The following is a 15167-nucleotide window of genomic DNA, read 5'->3' on the forward strand; positions in this document are numbered from 1 at the left end:
CCCTATGGTACGTAGATCGAGGTGGGAGAGAAGTGTGTTCAGGTGGACGCACTGAAATGCGAGCAGTCCGACGGTTTCTAATAGTGGGTGGAGGTACTGGTGTATGCTGTACGGGTGGAGTAGGGGATCTGGGTGCTCTAACAGGTGAACGATAAGCACTAGTAGCTCCCTGTTCTACTACATTCCTAGGGGATTCCCTAGGGGGGTAGGTGTCACAACGATAACCCGATAAGTCGGGTTGGTTTGGGGGTACCTCATAAGGAATTACCACATCTGCACCTTCTTGTATCTCCTCCGGTTCTTCCTCCGGATCCTCCTCTTCCTCCTCAGGCCTTGTTGGTAGAGTATTAGGTACACGATCAGTAGATCTTGACATTTTCCAGCACAATGGTTAGTGATAAGAATAATATCCTTCTATATTAATCTTAGTAAAATACATGTAGGTATTATATACATAAGCACAAATAATCATTTATATACACAAATATTTATTTATTATTATATTTTATACACATATGTTGCTGTTTTTACCTACTCGATTGTTTATCGACTTCTTCTCGAATTTCCTCGTACAAACAAGCCTGTTATTACGTTCCGGACCATAATAACCCACTTGTCCATTCGCGTTCATCACGAGAATCATTCGTGTATATAATTTGATATTATTTTATTCCCAGAGTTAATCGAGCCTACGGTTATCTTAGGGTATCCTAAGGGACATCCTAATTCTTTATAACCAATGGCTCTGATACCAACTTCTGTCACACCCCGACTAGGTAGTTGCGGAAGCGTAATACGGGAATGTAACAGATAACACTGGTATCAACCACATTGTTTATAAAGAAAATTCAACAACTAATTTACATCATAATACATGGGTTGGTACTAAGTTTACAAACTAGATGTGAAAAACACATAACCGGTTTACGAGCTTCTTATATAGTATTACATCTGCGTCTATTCACAGCTATTCAACTTTCTTCCTAACACCAGGCATGTAAGCAAATCATTCCACTTTTGCTTTACCTGAAAAGCATGTTAAAACGGGTCAACTACGTCTAGTTGGTGAGTTTCAAGTTTCACGAGTATCAATGAAATCAGTATACGAGTTCGTAAAGTTTACAGTGTGTATGTATATATGTCTGTGTATGATGTATTATACTAAGCCACAAGTGAAACCGAAACGAGCTAAAACACATGGCCTCCACTGCCCATGCACTCCCGTTGGCATTTAACAGCCAATTTGCTCCATGTATGTACTATGTCTAACACCACATAGCAGTATGTAAATATAATGACAATGTGCAACTGGTTTTACATATGTTCCGGCTTACCCCACCGGCTCTGTCACAGTTGGGTTTGTCAAACCGATAGTACTATCCACACGCCACCGGCACGAAGTTAATCACTTGTGTTTGTGGGGACTTGTCAAGTGTTAGTACTTAGATAATCCACATCATCACACGTTTTCAAGTATAACAGTTTATGTAAACATGCTTTTCACCCCAAAAGTTCGTAACACAGTTTAGAAAGTGGGGGTCGTGAAACTCACCTTATCGTAGTTCGCACAGAAATCACGTATCAAATAGTCAGATGTCTCGTTTATAGCCTGATTCCTATAAACGGTATCGTATCGTTAATACTAGTACAGTGTTCAAGCTAAGTCGGGCTGTATAGATAATCTGGGTATAGCTGTTAGGCCCAGAACATGACTATAGTCTTAGATTGTGACGTTGTATACTATGAAATGTTTAAAACTGGATTTGGCTCAGTTTTACCGTTTTCCGAGCCTAGCTCAGTTGATCGTTTATACGTTTCGGGATTAGGTAAGATCACACAAACTTAAGTAAATATATTGATTGATAAAATGATTTGATTTGTGAAAGAATTTTAAGGTTTCAGTGTCTGGTTTGATTGCAGGGTTCGTTTCCGTTTTCACACGGGTTTGATTATACAAAACGCGTACAATCCACCCGAATTGTCCGGAATTCTCGTAAAAGTTCGTTTTTATCAATATCGTTCAAAAATATGATATTTGACCACTTTTGACATTTTGACATACCAGTCAGTCCGTTAAACACAAAACTGCCGGTTTCGTTAAAACAATTATAATTTAAATCTTTAATAAATCATAACTAAATATGTAATTACATATAAATTATGTAAATTTTTTTAAAAATACATTAAGACATGGAGAATTTTATAAAAATATTTCCAGAAATTTTGTGATTATTTATTTATTTATAAAAATTCATTTAATAGGTTATAATCATGTAATAAATTGCCCGTTTATATCAAACGACCTCCGAAAAATCCCATAATTTTTACCAATGGTCTCAATGTGACTACATAGCCCCTGCAAAATTTCCAGAACCTAACTCTTTTGACAAAATGCCTTTTTGTGCGTTTTTCGGCTGTTAAAACTCGGTTAAACCATGGCTGCACAAACCATACTTAGACATTTCCAACGATTCCCAAACTTTACCAGTGATCTTACCATCCCATATCAAACTCCAAAACCAAGTTTCATAATTTTTCAATATTTTTTGCTATTTTTCCCAAATAAACGCCCATAAACGGGAATAAATTCACCAAATATTCTCCGTTTATCGAAAAATTACCAAATTTGAACAGGGACTCATTTATATGATCCCTAATGTCCCTGCAAATTTTCACAAGCTAACAACAAGCACGTCATAACCTAATACTAAACAGCCCCTAAACGAGTATTACGGGTTTACCTTGTCGGTTTTCGATGAATTTTGCTAGCTTAAACGACTTTCCGGGTCTCGGGTTGCAAACTCAGTATATCTACATATCATATAACATCAAACCAAGCATAAATCATCCATGTAACAGCCTTGATAATTAGGGTTTCGGTTTTGGGTTCAAACCGAACTTTCTAACTGTAAAAACGTTGTATTCATGTTCTAATCCGTGTTTTTGACCAAAAAAGTATATGTTTCTGGTTTGTAAACATGTTTAACATCAAAACATAATTTTAGTTGATTTTTAGGGTTTTTGGATGGTTAAACATGTTTAACACTAATCAAAACATGTTTATATGATAATCATATGGATCAAACTTTGCTAAAACTTGTTAAAATTGAACCTTACCTTAGGTTTTGAAGAGGAGCTGATAGAACAGGGCTTTAAGCTGCTTGGACTTCAAAATTTATGAGTTAAAATGTATAACAAAGTCTTGAGGTGTAAGTTTGGTATATATAAAAAAAGTAATATGATGTTTGGTGGGAAAAAGTTCCGATCGGCATTGTGTATAGGCCCATAATGGGCTGTTTTGGCCCATTAAGCTAATTATACAAGCCCAAACATGAAAAGCCCACTTTAAGTTTAGTTCGGGTTCGGTTTTTCGCAAGAAAATTAATTCGGGTATGAGAAATAACGCAAAAACGAGTGTTTTTCAGCTTATTTTTGTAAAATAAGAAAAACGTACTGACTCGTTGTAAAATTCCAAAATATTTTCACGGATTGCTTAGAACATGTCATATAAGTGTTTTATAAATCTTTTTCGGCTTAACGGATGCTACAATGCTTGTTTTGATATTAACGATTGCGTTTAAGCTTATAGCGTATCGATAAACGAAACCTTTTTCGTTTAAAGAGTTTTAAACGTACCGTGTCACACCCTCAAAATCCACTAACGGAGTTTTACCGTCAGAGGGTGTGAACTGGCAGGATCGGAATCATTAGTTATAACCAAACCAAAGAAAAACGTTTAAATGAAAGTAAATGCGGAAGCGTAAAACCTTAATTCAAAAGTTGCGTCACGCAGGACGACTTAAAAACCAAAAGTAACTGTTTAAGTTTAAATTTGCAGAATAAAAGTGTTTTCAATAATGCATGCTCCTAAACCGCGCGCCCGCCTCGGCTACCTGAGAATAACATACTAAAAGTGTCAACACAAGGTTGGTGAGTTCACAAGTAAGATAAGATAAATTGTTTAGCGTTTTGCGTAACCTCGTTACGACGTTTAAATGTTGCGTAACCTCGTTACGGCGTTTGAGTGTGTAACCACGTTACAACGTTTAAGTATTGCGTAACCTCGTTACGACGTTTGAGCGTGTAACCATGTTACAACGTTTAAGTGTTACATTACCAGATAGTGTTATGTCAAATTATATATCGATAGGTAGCTAATCTATACAACAAGTATTGCTAAGTGGTTCGCGACCGAAGCTGACTGTTTATCAAGTGCCCGTCACCAGGTCCTCCAGACCATGGTATGTGTTAGCCCAAATTTACACCCACTCAACCTCCAGTTGAGCTATAACGTCGGGTGGGGTTTGTCAAACCCAGTAGTACTACCCAAAAGTGACTCGCTATTCCAAATATTAACCGGTCCGATGTGTGGGACTTCAAGTTGTTACAAATGCCGCTTAGCCTTTACAAGTGATATATAATTTATAACAAAATCTTTCATATGCGTTTATCTCAGAAAATATGTTTATCGGAGTATGTTATCTCCCCCAAGTGAAAACGTTTGAAAGCAGTTTAAGAGTGGGGTAAAGTGAACTCACTGTTTGCGAAGAATATCCGATCTAGATCACCGAGTGATGCGCGTCGTAGAAAACTCTCTAGCGTTCTAAAACAACAAGGAGATTTTCTAAGTATCGGAACGTTTAACGAGTCTCTAGACTCGGCACATAATACCTATGCACGTAACATGTTTCGTTTGTGTATTGTGTGTGACTCTACAAGTACAATCGTGATACGACATATGAGTGAGCAATTACTTCCGTGTCATGTGTTAATAACCTACTTACTAGCAATAATTCCAGTAAGGGCAATTTGGTCAACAAACAAAGACTAACTAACCAATATTTCCCGCAAGGGTAATTTGGTCAATTCATGGCAATCAACTAGCAAATATTTCCCCGCAAGGGTATTTTGGTCAAAATTACAACAATTATATAGAAACTACCATATTTCATGCATTCCTATACAACTCAGCAGCTAGTTTCGTTATGACAGAATTTCTACTTGAAAGATTGTACTAGTTCACCGATTATAATGTCTCAATTAATTCACCAAAAATTACCACAGAAACATACATGTCTTAGGTTTCCAGAACATATTTTATCTTATTTTTATTCCATATAGATTGCTCACAATGATCAAAACATTACAGCTAACTTATATCAGCCAGATTCATGCACATCAGAATGTTATTTGCAATTCCCGTTAAACGAAAAATCCAATAAATGCAAGACCACTTGGGTTTGGTTCCTAACTCAGTGAGTCAACTTCCAGAAGTGGAACCAACCCAATTGGTCTCGTGGTTCATGAGATATAATATTTACAATATAACCTAACAGCAGGTCTAACAGCTCAGCTTTGCATCACGTTTTTGTAAAATCATAAAAGTATACTTCTACTTATCCAAAAATTACGAATTTATACTTTATAGAAACTAGACTCAACCTAGTTTACTGCAGTACCCACAATCTCAATCAATTTTCACGTTTACACTTCGTTACAGTCAGTTAAACATCGTATATACATTCTGTCCAGAATCTGTTCACATCAAAACTCAACATAACCATAACCTATGAACTATCATGCATCCATATAACCTTCTAGATACTATAACTACTATCCATGCATATCAATCATACCATACATACAAGATTAGGGTTTGTGTTCTAATTCAAATCAAAGACAATCAATGAATCATGTAACAACATCAAGAATCATATTAATCTATCATCCAACTATCAAGAATCATATTAATCATATAACACCTAGAATCGGCTGAGTTAGGGTTTGCATACAACTCATTAAACATCAAAATTACACAACAAGGAGGTAAGGGATGATCAAGTATACCTTCCTAGCACCTAGTTCTTGGATTAAACTCTTGATTTGATGTGTGTGTGTGGAAGATTGTGGACGGCAGCCGTGAGTAGGGAGGAGCAAGGGGCCGATCGGGTTTTTAATAATAATAATAATAGTTAGGGTTTAGAGTTTATGTTATATTTATAGGCCAACAAGTTACATTCTAGTCCCTAAACTTCCAATTGTTGTTTTTCTCTAGAACATTCCATCATACTTGAACAATAAGTTAACATGACCATACTATTATCACATAGCACATAATCCTAACACATAATAATCATATAATTAGTGTCTTGACGTTTGTCGTTTATTTGTCAATCGTTTGCGTTAACTCGTTTGCGTTTCGGTGCAAATCCCGAAAGACTACACATGTAGTAAGTGTTAAGCGTCATTTAAACCCTAGTTTAAATGTAATGAAGTGTGCGTTAAAGATTCAACAATCTTAAAGTTTGAATTGACGGAGTTGAGTTAACGAGGTTAACCTGAAATTGACGATTGTCACATCATTCCCATGTTAAAGAATTTTCGTCCCGAAAATTGAGTCAAGTCGTGATGAGAGCCTGAAAAAGTAAGAAAAATTTTCAGTTTGTCATATCATCCCCTAGTAGAAAGAAATTTCGTCCCGAAATTTAGTTCATACCTCCGGTGATGTTTGACGGTTTGCCGGGTTTCGCGGTTTCCGGTGTTTGGTTAGCCCTTCAAAAAGGTGAGGATACTTTTTCATCATTTGATCCTCGCGTTCCCACGTGAACTCCGGTCCACGTCTCGAGTTCCAACGAACCTTAACGATTGGAATTTTGCTGTGTTTGAGCGTTTTGGTTTCCCAATCCAAAACCTCGACTGGTTCCTCAATGAACCGTAACTGTTCATCAACTTGTAGTTCCTCCAAAGGGACTACTTGGGTTTCATCAGATAGGCATTTCTTCAAATTTGATACGTGGAATACATCGTGTACGCCACCGAGTTCTGTTGGTAGATCCAGTCGGTACGCCACCGGACCAATGCGCTCAGTTATCCGGTACGGACCAACATATCGCGGGTTAAGTTTGTTTCGCTTACCAAAGCGAACCACACCTTTCCAAGGTGAGACTTTGAGTAACACTCGATCGTTTACTTGAAATTCGAGAGGTTTTCGGCGCTTGTCGGCGTAACTCTTTTGTCGATCTCGTGCTGCTGCCATGCGATTTCGGATTTGAACAATCTTTTCCGAAGTTTCGAGTACCAGTTCCGGACCAGTGATTTGGCTATCACCCACCTCTGCCCAGCAGAGTGGTGATCGACACTTCCGTCCGTACAGCGCTTCAAACGGCGCTGCCTTAATGCTTGCGTGGTAGCTGTTATTATACGAAAACTCTACCAAGGGTAAATGGGGTTCCCAACTTTTTCCGAAATCTAAGACGCATGCACGCAACATATCCTCCAGGGTCTGAATAGTCCGTTCACTTTGCCCATCCGTCTGAGGATGGTATGCGGTACTCATATCAAGACGTGTGCCCAGTGCGCTTTGCAGCGACTTCCAAAAGTGTGAGGTAAAACGAGAATCTCGATCGGAAATGATCGAGACAGGCACTCCGTGTCTCGACACTACTTCCTTCATGTAGACACGAGTCAGTCTTTCCATTTTGTCTGTTTCTTTAATCGCTAAGAAGTGTGCCGATTTAGTCAATCGGTCAACGATCACCCAGATGGTATCGCATCCCGTCGGTGTCTTAGGCAAACCCGTAATAAAGTCCATTGAGATTTGTTCCCATTTCCACATTGGGAGTTCCGGCTGTTGCAGTAGACCAGATGGTTTCTGGTATTCTATCTTGACTCTGGCACAAGTCAAACATTTGCTCACGTAGGTTGCAATGTCGGCTTTCATGTTCGGCCACCAGTAAAGTTCCTTTAAATCATGATACATTTTATCTGAGCCAGGGTGGATAGAATATCGGGACTTATGAGCTTCGTCCATCACTAGGGTTCTCAACTCTCCGTATCGTGGAACCCAAATCCTGTTCTCAAAATATCGGACCCCGTCCGACCTGGTTTCAAGTTGCTTGCTCATGCCCCGCATGAGTTCCGATGGAAGATTATCATCTTTCAAAGCTTCCAGTTGCGCATCGCGAATCTGATCGGGTAAACTGGCATGAATCGTGAGTTGCAATGCTCTCACCCGTCTGGGTTTATCTGATTCTTTTCTGCTAAGGGCGTCGGCCACCACATTGGCCTTGCCAGGGTGGTACTTGATGGCACAATCATAGTCTTTAAGCAGCTCGACCCAACGACGCTGTCGCATGTTCAGCTCTTTCTGATCGTAGATATGTTGGAGACTCTTGTGGTCGGTGTAAATGGTAAACTTGGTACCGTACAAGTAATGCCTCCATATCTTAAGAGCAAACACTACAGCTCCGAGTTCCAAATCATGGGTCGTGTAGTTCTTCTCGTGAACCCGTAGTTGTCTAGAGGCGTAGGCTATAACTTTCTCAAGTTGCATCAGCACACAACCGAGACCTTGTATAGATGCGTCACAGTGTACCTCAAAATTTTCCGTTCCCTCGGGGAGGGCTAAAATAGGGGCGCTACAAAGCTTGGTTTTCAACAGTTGAAAAGCGGATTCTTGCGCGTCACCCCAGTTGTACTTAGTGCCCTTGTGAGTCAAAGCGGTTAGGGGTTGAGCAATCTTTGAAAATCCCTCGATGAAACGCCGGTAGTAGCCGGCCAGTCCTAGGAATTGTCGCACCTCAGTCGGAGTCTTCCTCCTCCGGTTCTTCTTCGGGTTCCTCCTCGGGATCTTCCTCGGGATCTTCCTCAGGCTCCTCTTCGGGATCTTCTTCAGGTTCTACTTCGGGTTCTACTTCAGGCTCTGCCTCGGGCTCGGCCTCAGGTTCTGCTGCGTTCTGATCGAGTTGCGTTTGTAGGATATCGCAACGTTCTAACGCTATTTCCGTTCGGGTCCTTGCTTCTTGGAGTTGTTCTTGCAAGTCTATCATCTCGGCTTGCATCTTCATCATAACCCTGGTTCGTTGTTCACTAGTCTCTTGCATTTCTTTCATTGCCGTTGTCATGCGGGCAATCTCCTCTTGAGTCTCGGTTCCATCTTTAAACAGTCTAGCAACATTTTCTCTAGTGTAGCGCATGTAACCCACATCACGCTCCAAACAAGAAACGACAGCTGCGAGGACTCGCTCCACAGGTTCGGGTATAGGTGGTAGAGTGTTAGGGTAAGCAGGGTGGTTCGGGTGAGGCAATGGGGGAACTTGTTCACGGTAGACCATACGTCTGATCATGTTGGGGTACCATTCCCAGCTAACGTTGTTGTCATACAAGCCTCCGGATAGGCGGTACCTCTTCGGTGCAGGAGCTTCGAGTTCCGGGACTACGTGGGGTGGCGAGGCAGTAGGTAACTGCGGTTCCTTCCCGTGAGAATGTGTCATCGAATCGGATGATGATGAGGGTGGCGTCGACATTTCTACAGGTATGCCGTGTATATGCGCGCGTATGAGTAAAGGAGGTAAAGAAATAAGATTTCAAGACTACACAAACCTATGCAGTGCGTATTATTATAACTAATGGGTCGTCGCGGTTATAGTCTAGTATGCATGCGGCTTCTAGTTCGCTATAACCAATGGCTCTGATACCAATCTGTCACACCCTCAAAATCCACTAACGGAGTTTTACCGTCAGAGGGTGTGAACTGGCAGGATCGGAATCATTAGTTATAACCAAACCAAAGAAAAACGTTTAAATGAAAGTAAATGCGGAAGCGTAAAACCTTAATTCAAAAGTTGCGTCACGCAGGACGACTTAAAAACCAAAAGTAACTGTTTAAGTTTAAATTTGCAGAATAAAAGTGTTTTCAATAATGCATGCTCCTAAAACGCGCGCCCGCCTCGGCTACCTGAGAATAACATACTAAAAGTGTCAACACAAGGTTGGTGAGTTCACAAGTAAGATAAGATAAATTGTTTAGCGTTTTGCGTAACCTCGTTACGACGTTTAAATGTTGCGTAACCTCGTTACGGCGTTTGAGTGTGTAACCACGTTACAACGTTTAAGTATTGCGTAACCTCGTTACGACGTTTGAGCGTGTAACCATGTTACAACGTTTAAGTGTTGCATTACCAGATAGTGTTATGTCAAATTATATATCGATAGGTAGCTAATCTATACAACAAGTATTGCTAAGTGGTTCGCGACCGAAGCTGACTGTTTATCAAGTGCCCGTCACCAGGTCCTCCAGACCATGGTATGTGTTAGCCCAAATTTACACCCACTCAACCTCCAGTTGAGCTATAACGTCGGGTAGGGTTTGTCAAACCCAGTAGTACTACCCAAAAGTGACTCGCTATTCCAAATATTAACCGGTCCGATGTGTGGGACTTCAAGTTGTTACAAATGCCGCTTAGCCTTTACAAGTGATATATAATTTATAACAAAATCTTTCATATGCGTTTATCTCAGAAAATATGTTTATCGGAGTATGTTATCTCCCCCAAGTGAAAACGTTTGAAAGCAGTTTAAGAGTGGGGTAAAGTGAACTCACTGTTTGCGAAGAATATCCGATCTAGATCACCGAGTGATGCGCGTCGTAGAAAACTCTCTAGCGTTCTAAAACAACAAGGAGATTTTCTAAGTATCGGAACGTTTAACGAGTCTCTAGACTCGGCACATAATACCTATGCACGTAACATGTTTCGTTTGTGTATTGTGTGTGACTCTACAAGTACAATCGTGATACGACATATGAGTGAGCAATTACTTCCGTGTCATGTGTTAATAACCTACTTACTAGCAATAATTCCCGTAAGGGCAATTTGGTCAACAAACAAAGACTAACTAACCAATATTTCCCGCAAGGGTAATTTGGTCAATTCATGGCAATCAACTAGCAAATATTTCCCCGCAAGGGTATTTTGGTCAAAATTACAACAATTATATAGAAACTACCATATTTCATGCATTCCTATACAACTCAGCAGCTAGTTTCGTTATGACAGAATTTCTACTTGAAAGATTGTACTAGTTCACCGATTATAATGTCTCAATTAATTCACCAAAAATTACCACAGAAACATACATGTCTTAGGTTTCCAGAACATATTTTATCTTATTTTTATTCCATATAGATTGCTCACAATGATCAAAACATTACAGCTAACTTATATCAGCCAGATTCATGCACATCAGAATGTTATTTGCAATTCCCGTTAAACGAAAAATCCAATAAATGCAAGACCACTTGGGTTTGGTTCCTAACTCAGTGAGTCAACTTCCAGAAGTGGAACCAACCCAATTGGTCTCGTGGTTCATGAGATATAATATTTACAATATAACCTAACAGCAGGTCTAACAGCTCAGCTTTGCATCACGTTTTTGTAAAATCATAAAAGTATACTTCTACTTATCCAAAAATTACGAATTTATACTTTATAGAAACTAGACTCAACCTAGTTTACTGCAGTACCCACAATCTCAATCAATTTTCACGTTTACACTTCGTTACAGTCAGTTAAACATCGTATATACATTCTGTCCAGAATCTGTTCACATCAAAACTCAACATAACCATAACCTATGAACTATCATGCATCCATATAACCTTCTAGATACTATAACTACTATCCATGCATATCAATCATACCATACATACAAGATTAGGGTTTGTGTTCTAATTCAAATCAAAGACAATCAATGAATCATGTAACAACATCAAGAATCATATTAATCTATCATCCAACTATCAAGAATCATATTAATCATATAACACCTAGAATCGGCTGAGTTAGGGTTTGCATACAACTCATTAAACATCAAAATTACACAACAAGGAGGTAAGGGATGATCAAGTATACCTTCCTAGCACCTAGTTCTTGGATTAAACTCTTGATTTGATGTGTGTGTGTGGAAGATTGTGGACGGCAGCCGTGAGTAGGGAGGAGCAAGGGGCCGATCGGGTTTTTAATAATAATAATAATAGTTAGGGTTTAGAGTTTATGTTATATTTATAGGCCAACAAGTTACATTCTAGTCCCTAAACTTCCAATTGTTGTTTTTCTCTAGAACATTCCATCATACTTGAACAATAAGTTAACATGACCATACTATTATCACATAGCACATAATCCTAACACATAATAATCATATAATTAGTGTCTTGACGTTTGTCGTTTATTTGTCAATCGTTTGCGTTAACTCGTTTGCGTTTCGGTGCAAATCCCGAAAGACTACACATGTAGTAAGTGTTAAGCGTCATTTAAACCCTAGTTTAAATGTAATGAAGTGTGCGTTAAAGATTCAACAATCTTAAAGTTTGAATTGACGGAGTTGAGTTAACGAGGTTAACCTGAAATTGACGATTGTCACATACCGAGGCCTAAATATCAATATGTTAGCCTCTAAAACATATATATAACTCGTATATGACCCCTCAGTATGTATACGGGTCATAGTTAGTATCAGTCGGTTACTCGTTTAAACACTACGAATTAACCGATTTATCGTTTACTCGATACGTAATGAATATAGTGTACCCCGTTTTGTCATGAATGTCACAAATGAGCTCAATGGGGGAGATGAATTTCTTCTTAGGGTTGCAGGTTGATCAGTCGGATAATGGAATCTTCATTCATCAGACGAAATATGTGAACGACGTCTTGAGCCGATTCAAGATAACTGCCGGAAAAATCCCTTCGACGCCTCTTCATGTGGGTCACAATTTATCACCGGATGAATTGGAGGATACCGTAGATCCTACCCTTAACCGAGCAATGATTGGTTCATTAATGTACTTAACTGCTTCTCGTCCTGACATAATGTAAGGCCCCGTTACCGGTAACCCTACTTTCGTGTTGGATTTACTCATAAACGCAGTTCTAAATATCAGAGTTAATTAAAACATTCGCGGAACATTAAAAACATTCAAACCATTACATTCCATAACCATAATTCTGGTCTTATCGAGCATTCATAGTCATTTAAAAATAAAACATAGTCTTTTAAAATAGAACATCATAGCAAAATCTTCAGATGCCAGCTTCGTCCAACTCTGCCATGTATCCTCCTCAAGCTACCTGCCTCATTCTACTCACCTGCGTGCATACTAAAAGTCAGCCACGCTGAGTGAGTTCTAGTTAATCACATAATCATACAATACCTTCTTACATTTCATACTTAACCTCTTAACTTTCTTTCATACACACATAAGTGCATATACTTTCATTCTTACTTTCATACTTTCTATACATACATAATCATATGTTTTAAAGAGCCTTTCGCCCTATAACCTCACAGATATTATAAGGGTCTGGTCCCTAACATCACAGATATTATAAGGGTCTGGTCCCTAACATCACAGATATTATAAGGGTCTGGTCCCTAACATCACAGATATTATAAGGGTCTGGTCCCTAACATCACAGATATTATAAGGGTCTGGTCCCTAACATCACAGATATTATAAGGGTCTGGTCCCTAACATCACAGATATTATAAGGGTCTGGTCCCTAACTTCACAGATATTATAAGGGTCTGGTCCCTTTGTTTCATGTAACTGCACCATACCTGTTCATACATGCTTTCCTTGACAATACGTGTAATCTCCGAAGAGCGTTCACGTACCATCATCATAACATATATACATTATGCATACATCATATATTCATACATACATCATATCTCTCATCATACTTATCAATCATGTCTTAACTACCACCTGACGGTTCATGCAATATCCGAAGATCGTTCACGCACCGTCAAGCAATCATCATACGTAAATCATACAAGGCATACCTTATCACTTAAGATAAGTGTATTCACTATCACATCGAGTATGCACACAGCCCCGAAAACATAACAAGGAAGTGGGGCTAGAAACCCACCTCAAGGCGGTTGCGTTCACCGTTTACGGTTATCCCCTTCTTTAGCTGTGCGCGACTAACTGTATAATAATTATACGTATCAATAACTATCACTACACATATCGTCTTTCTAGTTTAATTATTACCCTCAACGAATGGGGGTCCGGGGGCAGCGCCCCTGGCAGCAGGGTTCTAGGGGCGGCAGCCCCTAGCGGGGTCCAAGGGGCAAAGCCCCTGGCTGGGGTTAACACATTTTCCATTAGCATTTTGAATCATTGAATAATATGCTACTTAAAAGTTCAAGGGCTTATTTGTAATTAAATCATTCTTTTCTAAGTCCAGGGACCATTCTGTCATTCTGTTAAACTTCTAGTTCATTACTTATCCTTAACGAACTGACTTGCCGTGACGAACTGGTTACTTACACGAATTGGACTTTTAATGAACTGGACTCTTAGCGAATCAGTCCATGTAGCGAACCAGTCCAAGTAGCGAATTGGACCTTCTAATTCGTTATCTCCTTTAACGAACTGGTCATAACGAATCAAGGGTAATTCGTTACCCTTTTCCCTTAACGAATCAGAGACGAATCATAGGCGAACTAGGGCTAGTTCGTTGTGCCCCCTTATGCGAATCGACTAACGAATCACCCTCAGTTCGTTAATCCCCCATAGCGAATCACCCTCAGTTCGTTAAGTCCCCATAGCGAATCACCCTCAGTTCGTTAAGTCCCCATAGCGAACTAGGGTTAGGTCAGGAATGTCAGAACATTCCCTGACATTCCCCCTAACCTCGTATCACTATTCCGGCGCCGCCTTTTCGGCGCCGCCTTTGCCGGAAAGCCGCCGGAAAACCGCGAACACGTCGGAAAAACGAGTTTTAACTCGTTTTTCACCGTTTTTCGTCCCGTTCAATCCAGATCTGAGCTAGGGTGACCCCTAAGCTCATCATAGGTTCGGTTTATACCCGATTCCACCCGGATCTCGTGACTTAAACGGTTTAACGGTGTCGGCTCGTCGTTTCATGATTATATCTAACGGATTTAAGCTCTTACAACAAAATACTATCATACCTTGGGTCGGGATCCGTTTCTTCTTCTATATATCGGCTAGAGTGAGAGAGAAACTAGAGAGAGAATCTTAAGTGTGTGTTTTGGATGGTGTAAGGGATATGTGTAAATGAATTAAATGGAGGATTAAGGGTATATATATTTTTGATCATGGGCTTAAGCCCATGGTCTTTCCTTCATTCCTCCATAACCCAAGTCCATAACCCATATCCATTTACCCAACACAAGTCCATCTCGTATTCTATTCAACTAAACCGATAACGACCCGCTATAAAATAAATGAACTTTATTTTATTAATATAACTGAAAGTAGGATGTTACACATAATGTTTGCAGTTGGTTTGTGTGCTAGGTACCAATCAAGTCCCCGAGTGACTCACCTGGCGGCGGGTATCCCAAGGATG

Source organism: Bidens hawaiensis, unplaced genomic scaffold, assembly GCF_021521415.1.
Source record: "Bidens hawaiensis isolate Kalapana, Puna unplaced genomic scaffold, B.hawaiensis_p1.1 tig00419573_1, whole genome shotgun sequence".
NCBI lineage: Eukaryota > Viridiplantae > Streptophyta > Magnoliopsida > Asterales > Asteraceae > Bidens > Bidens hawaiensis.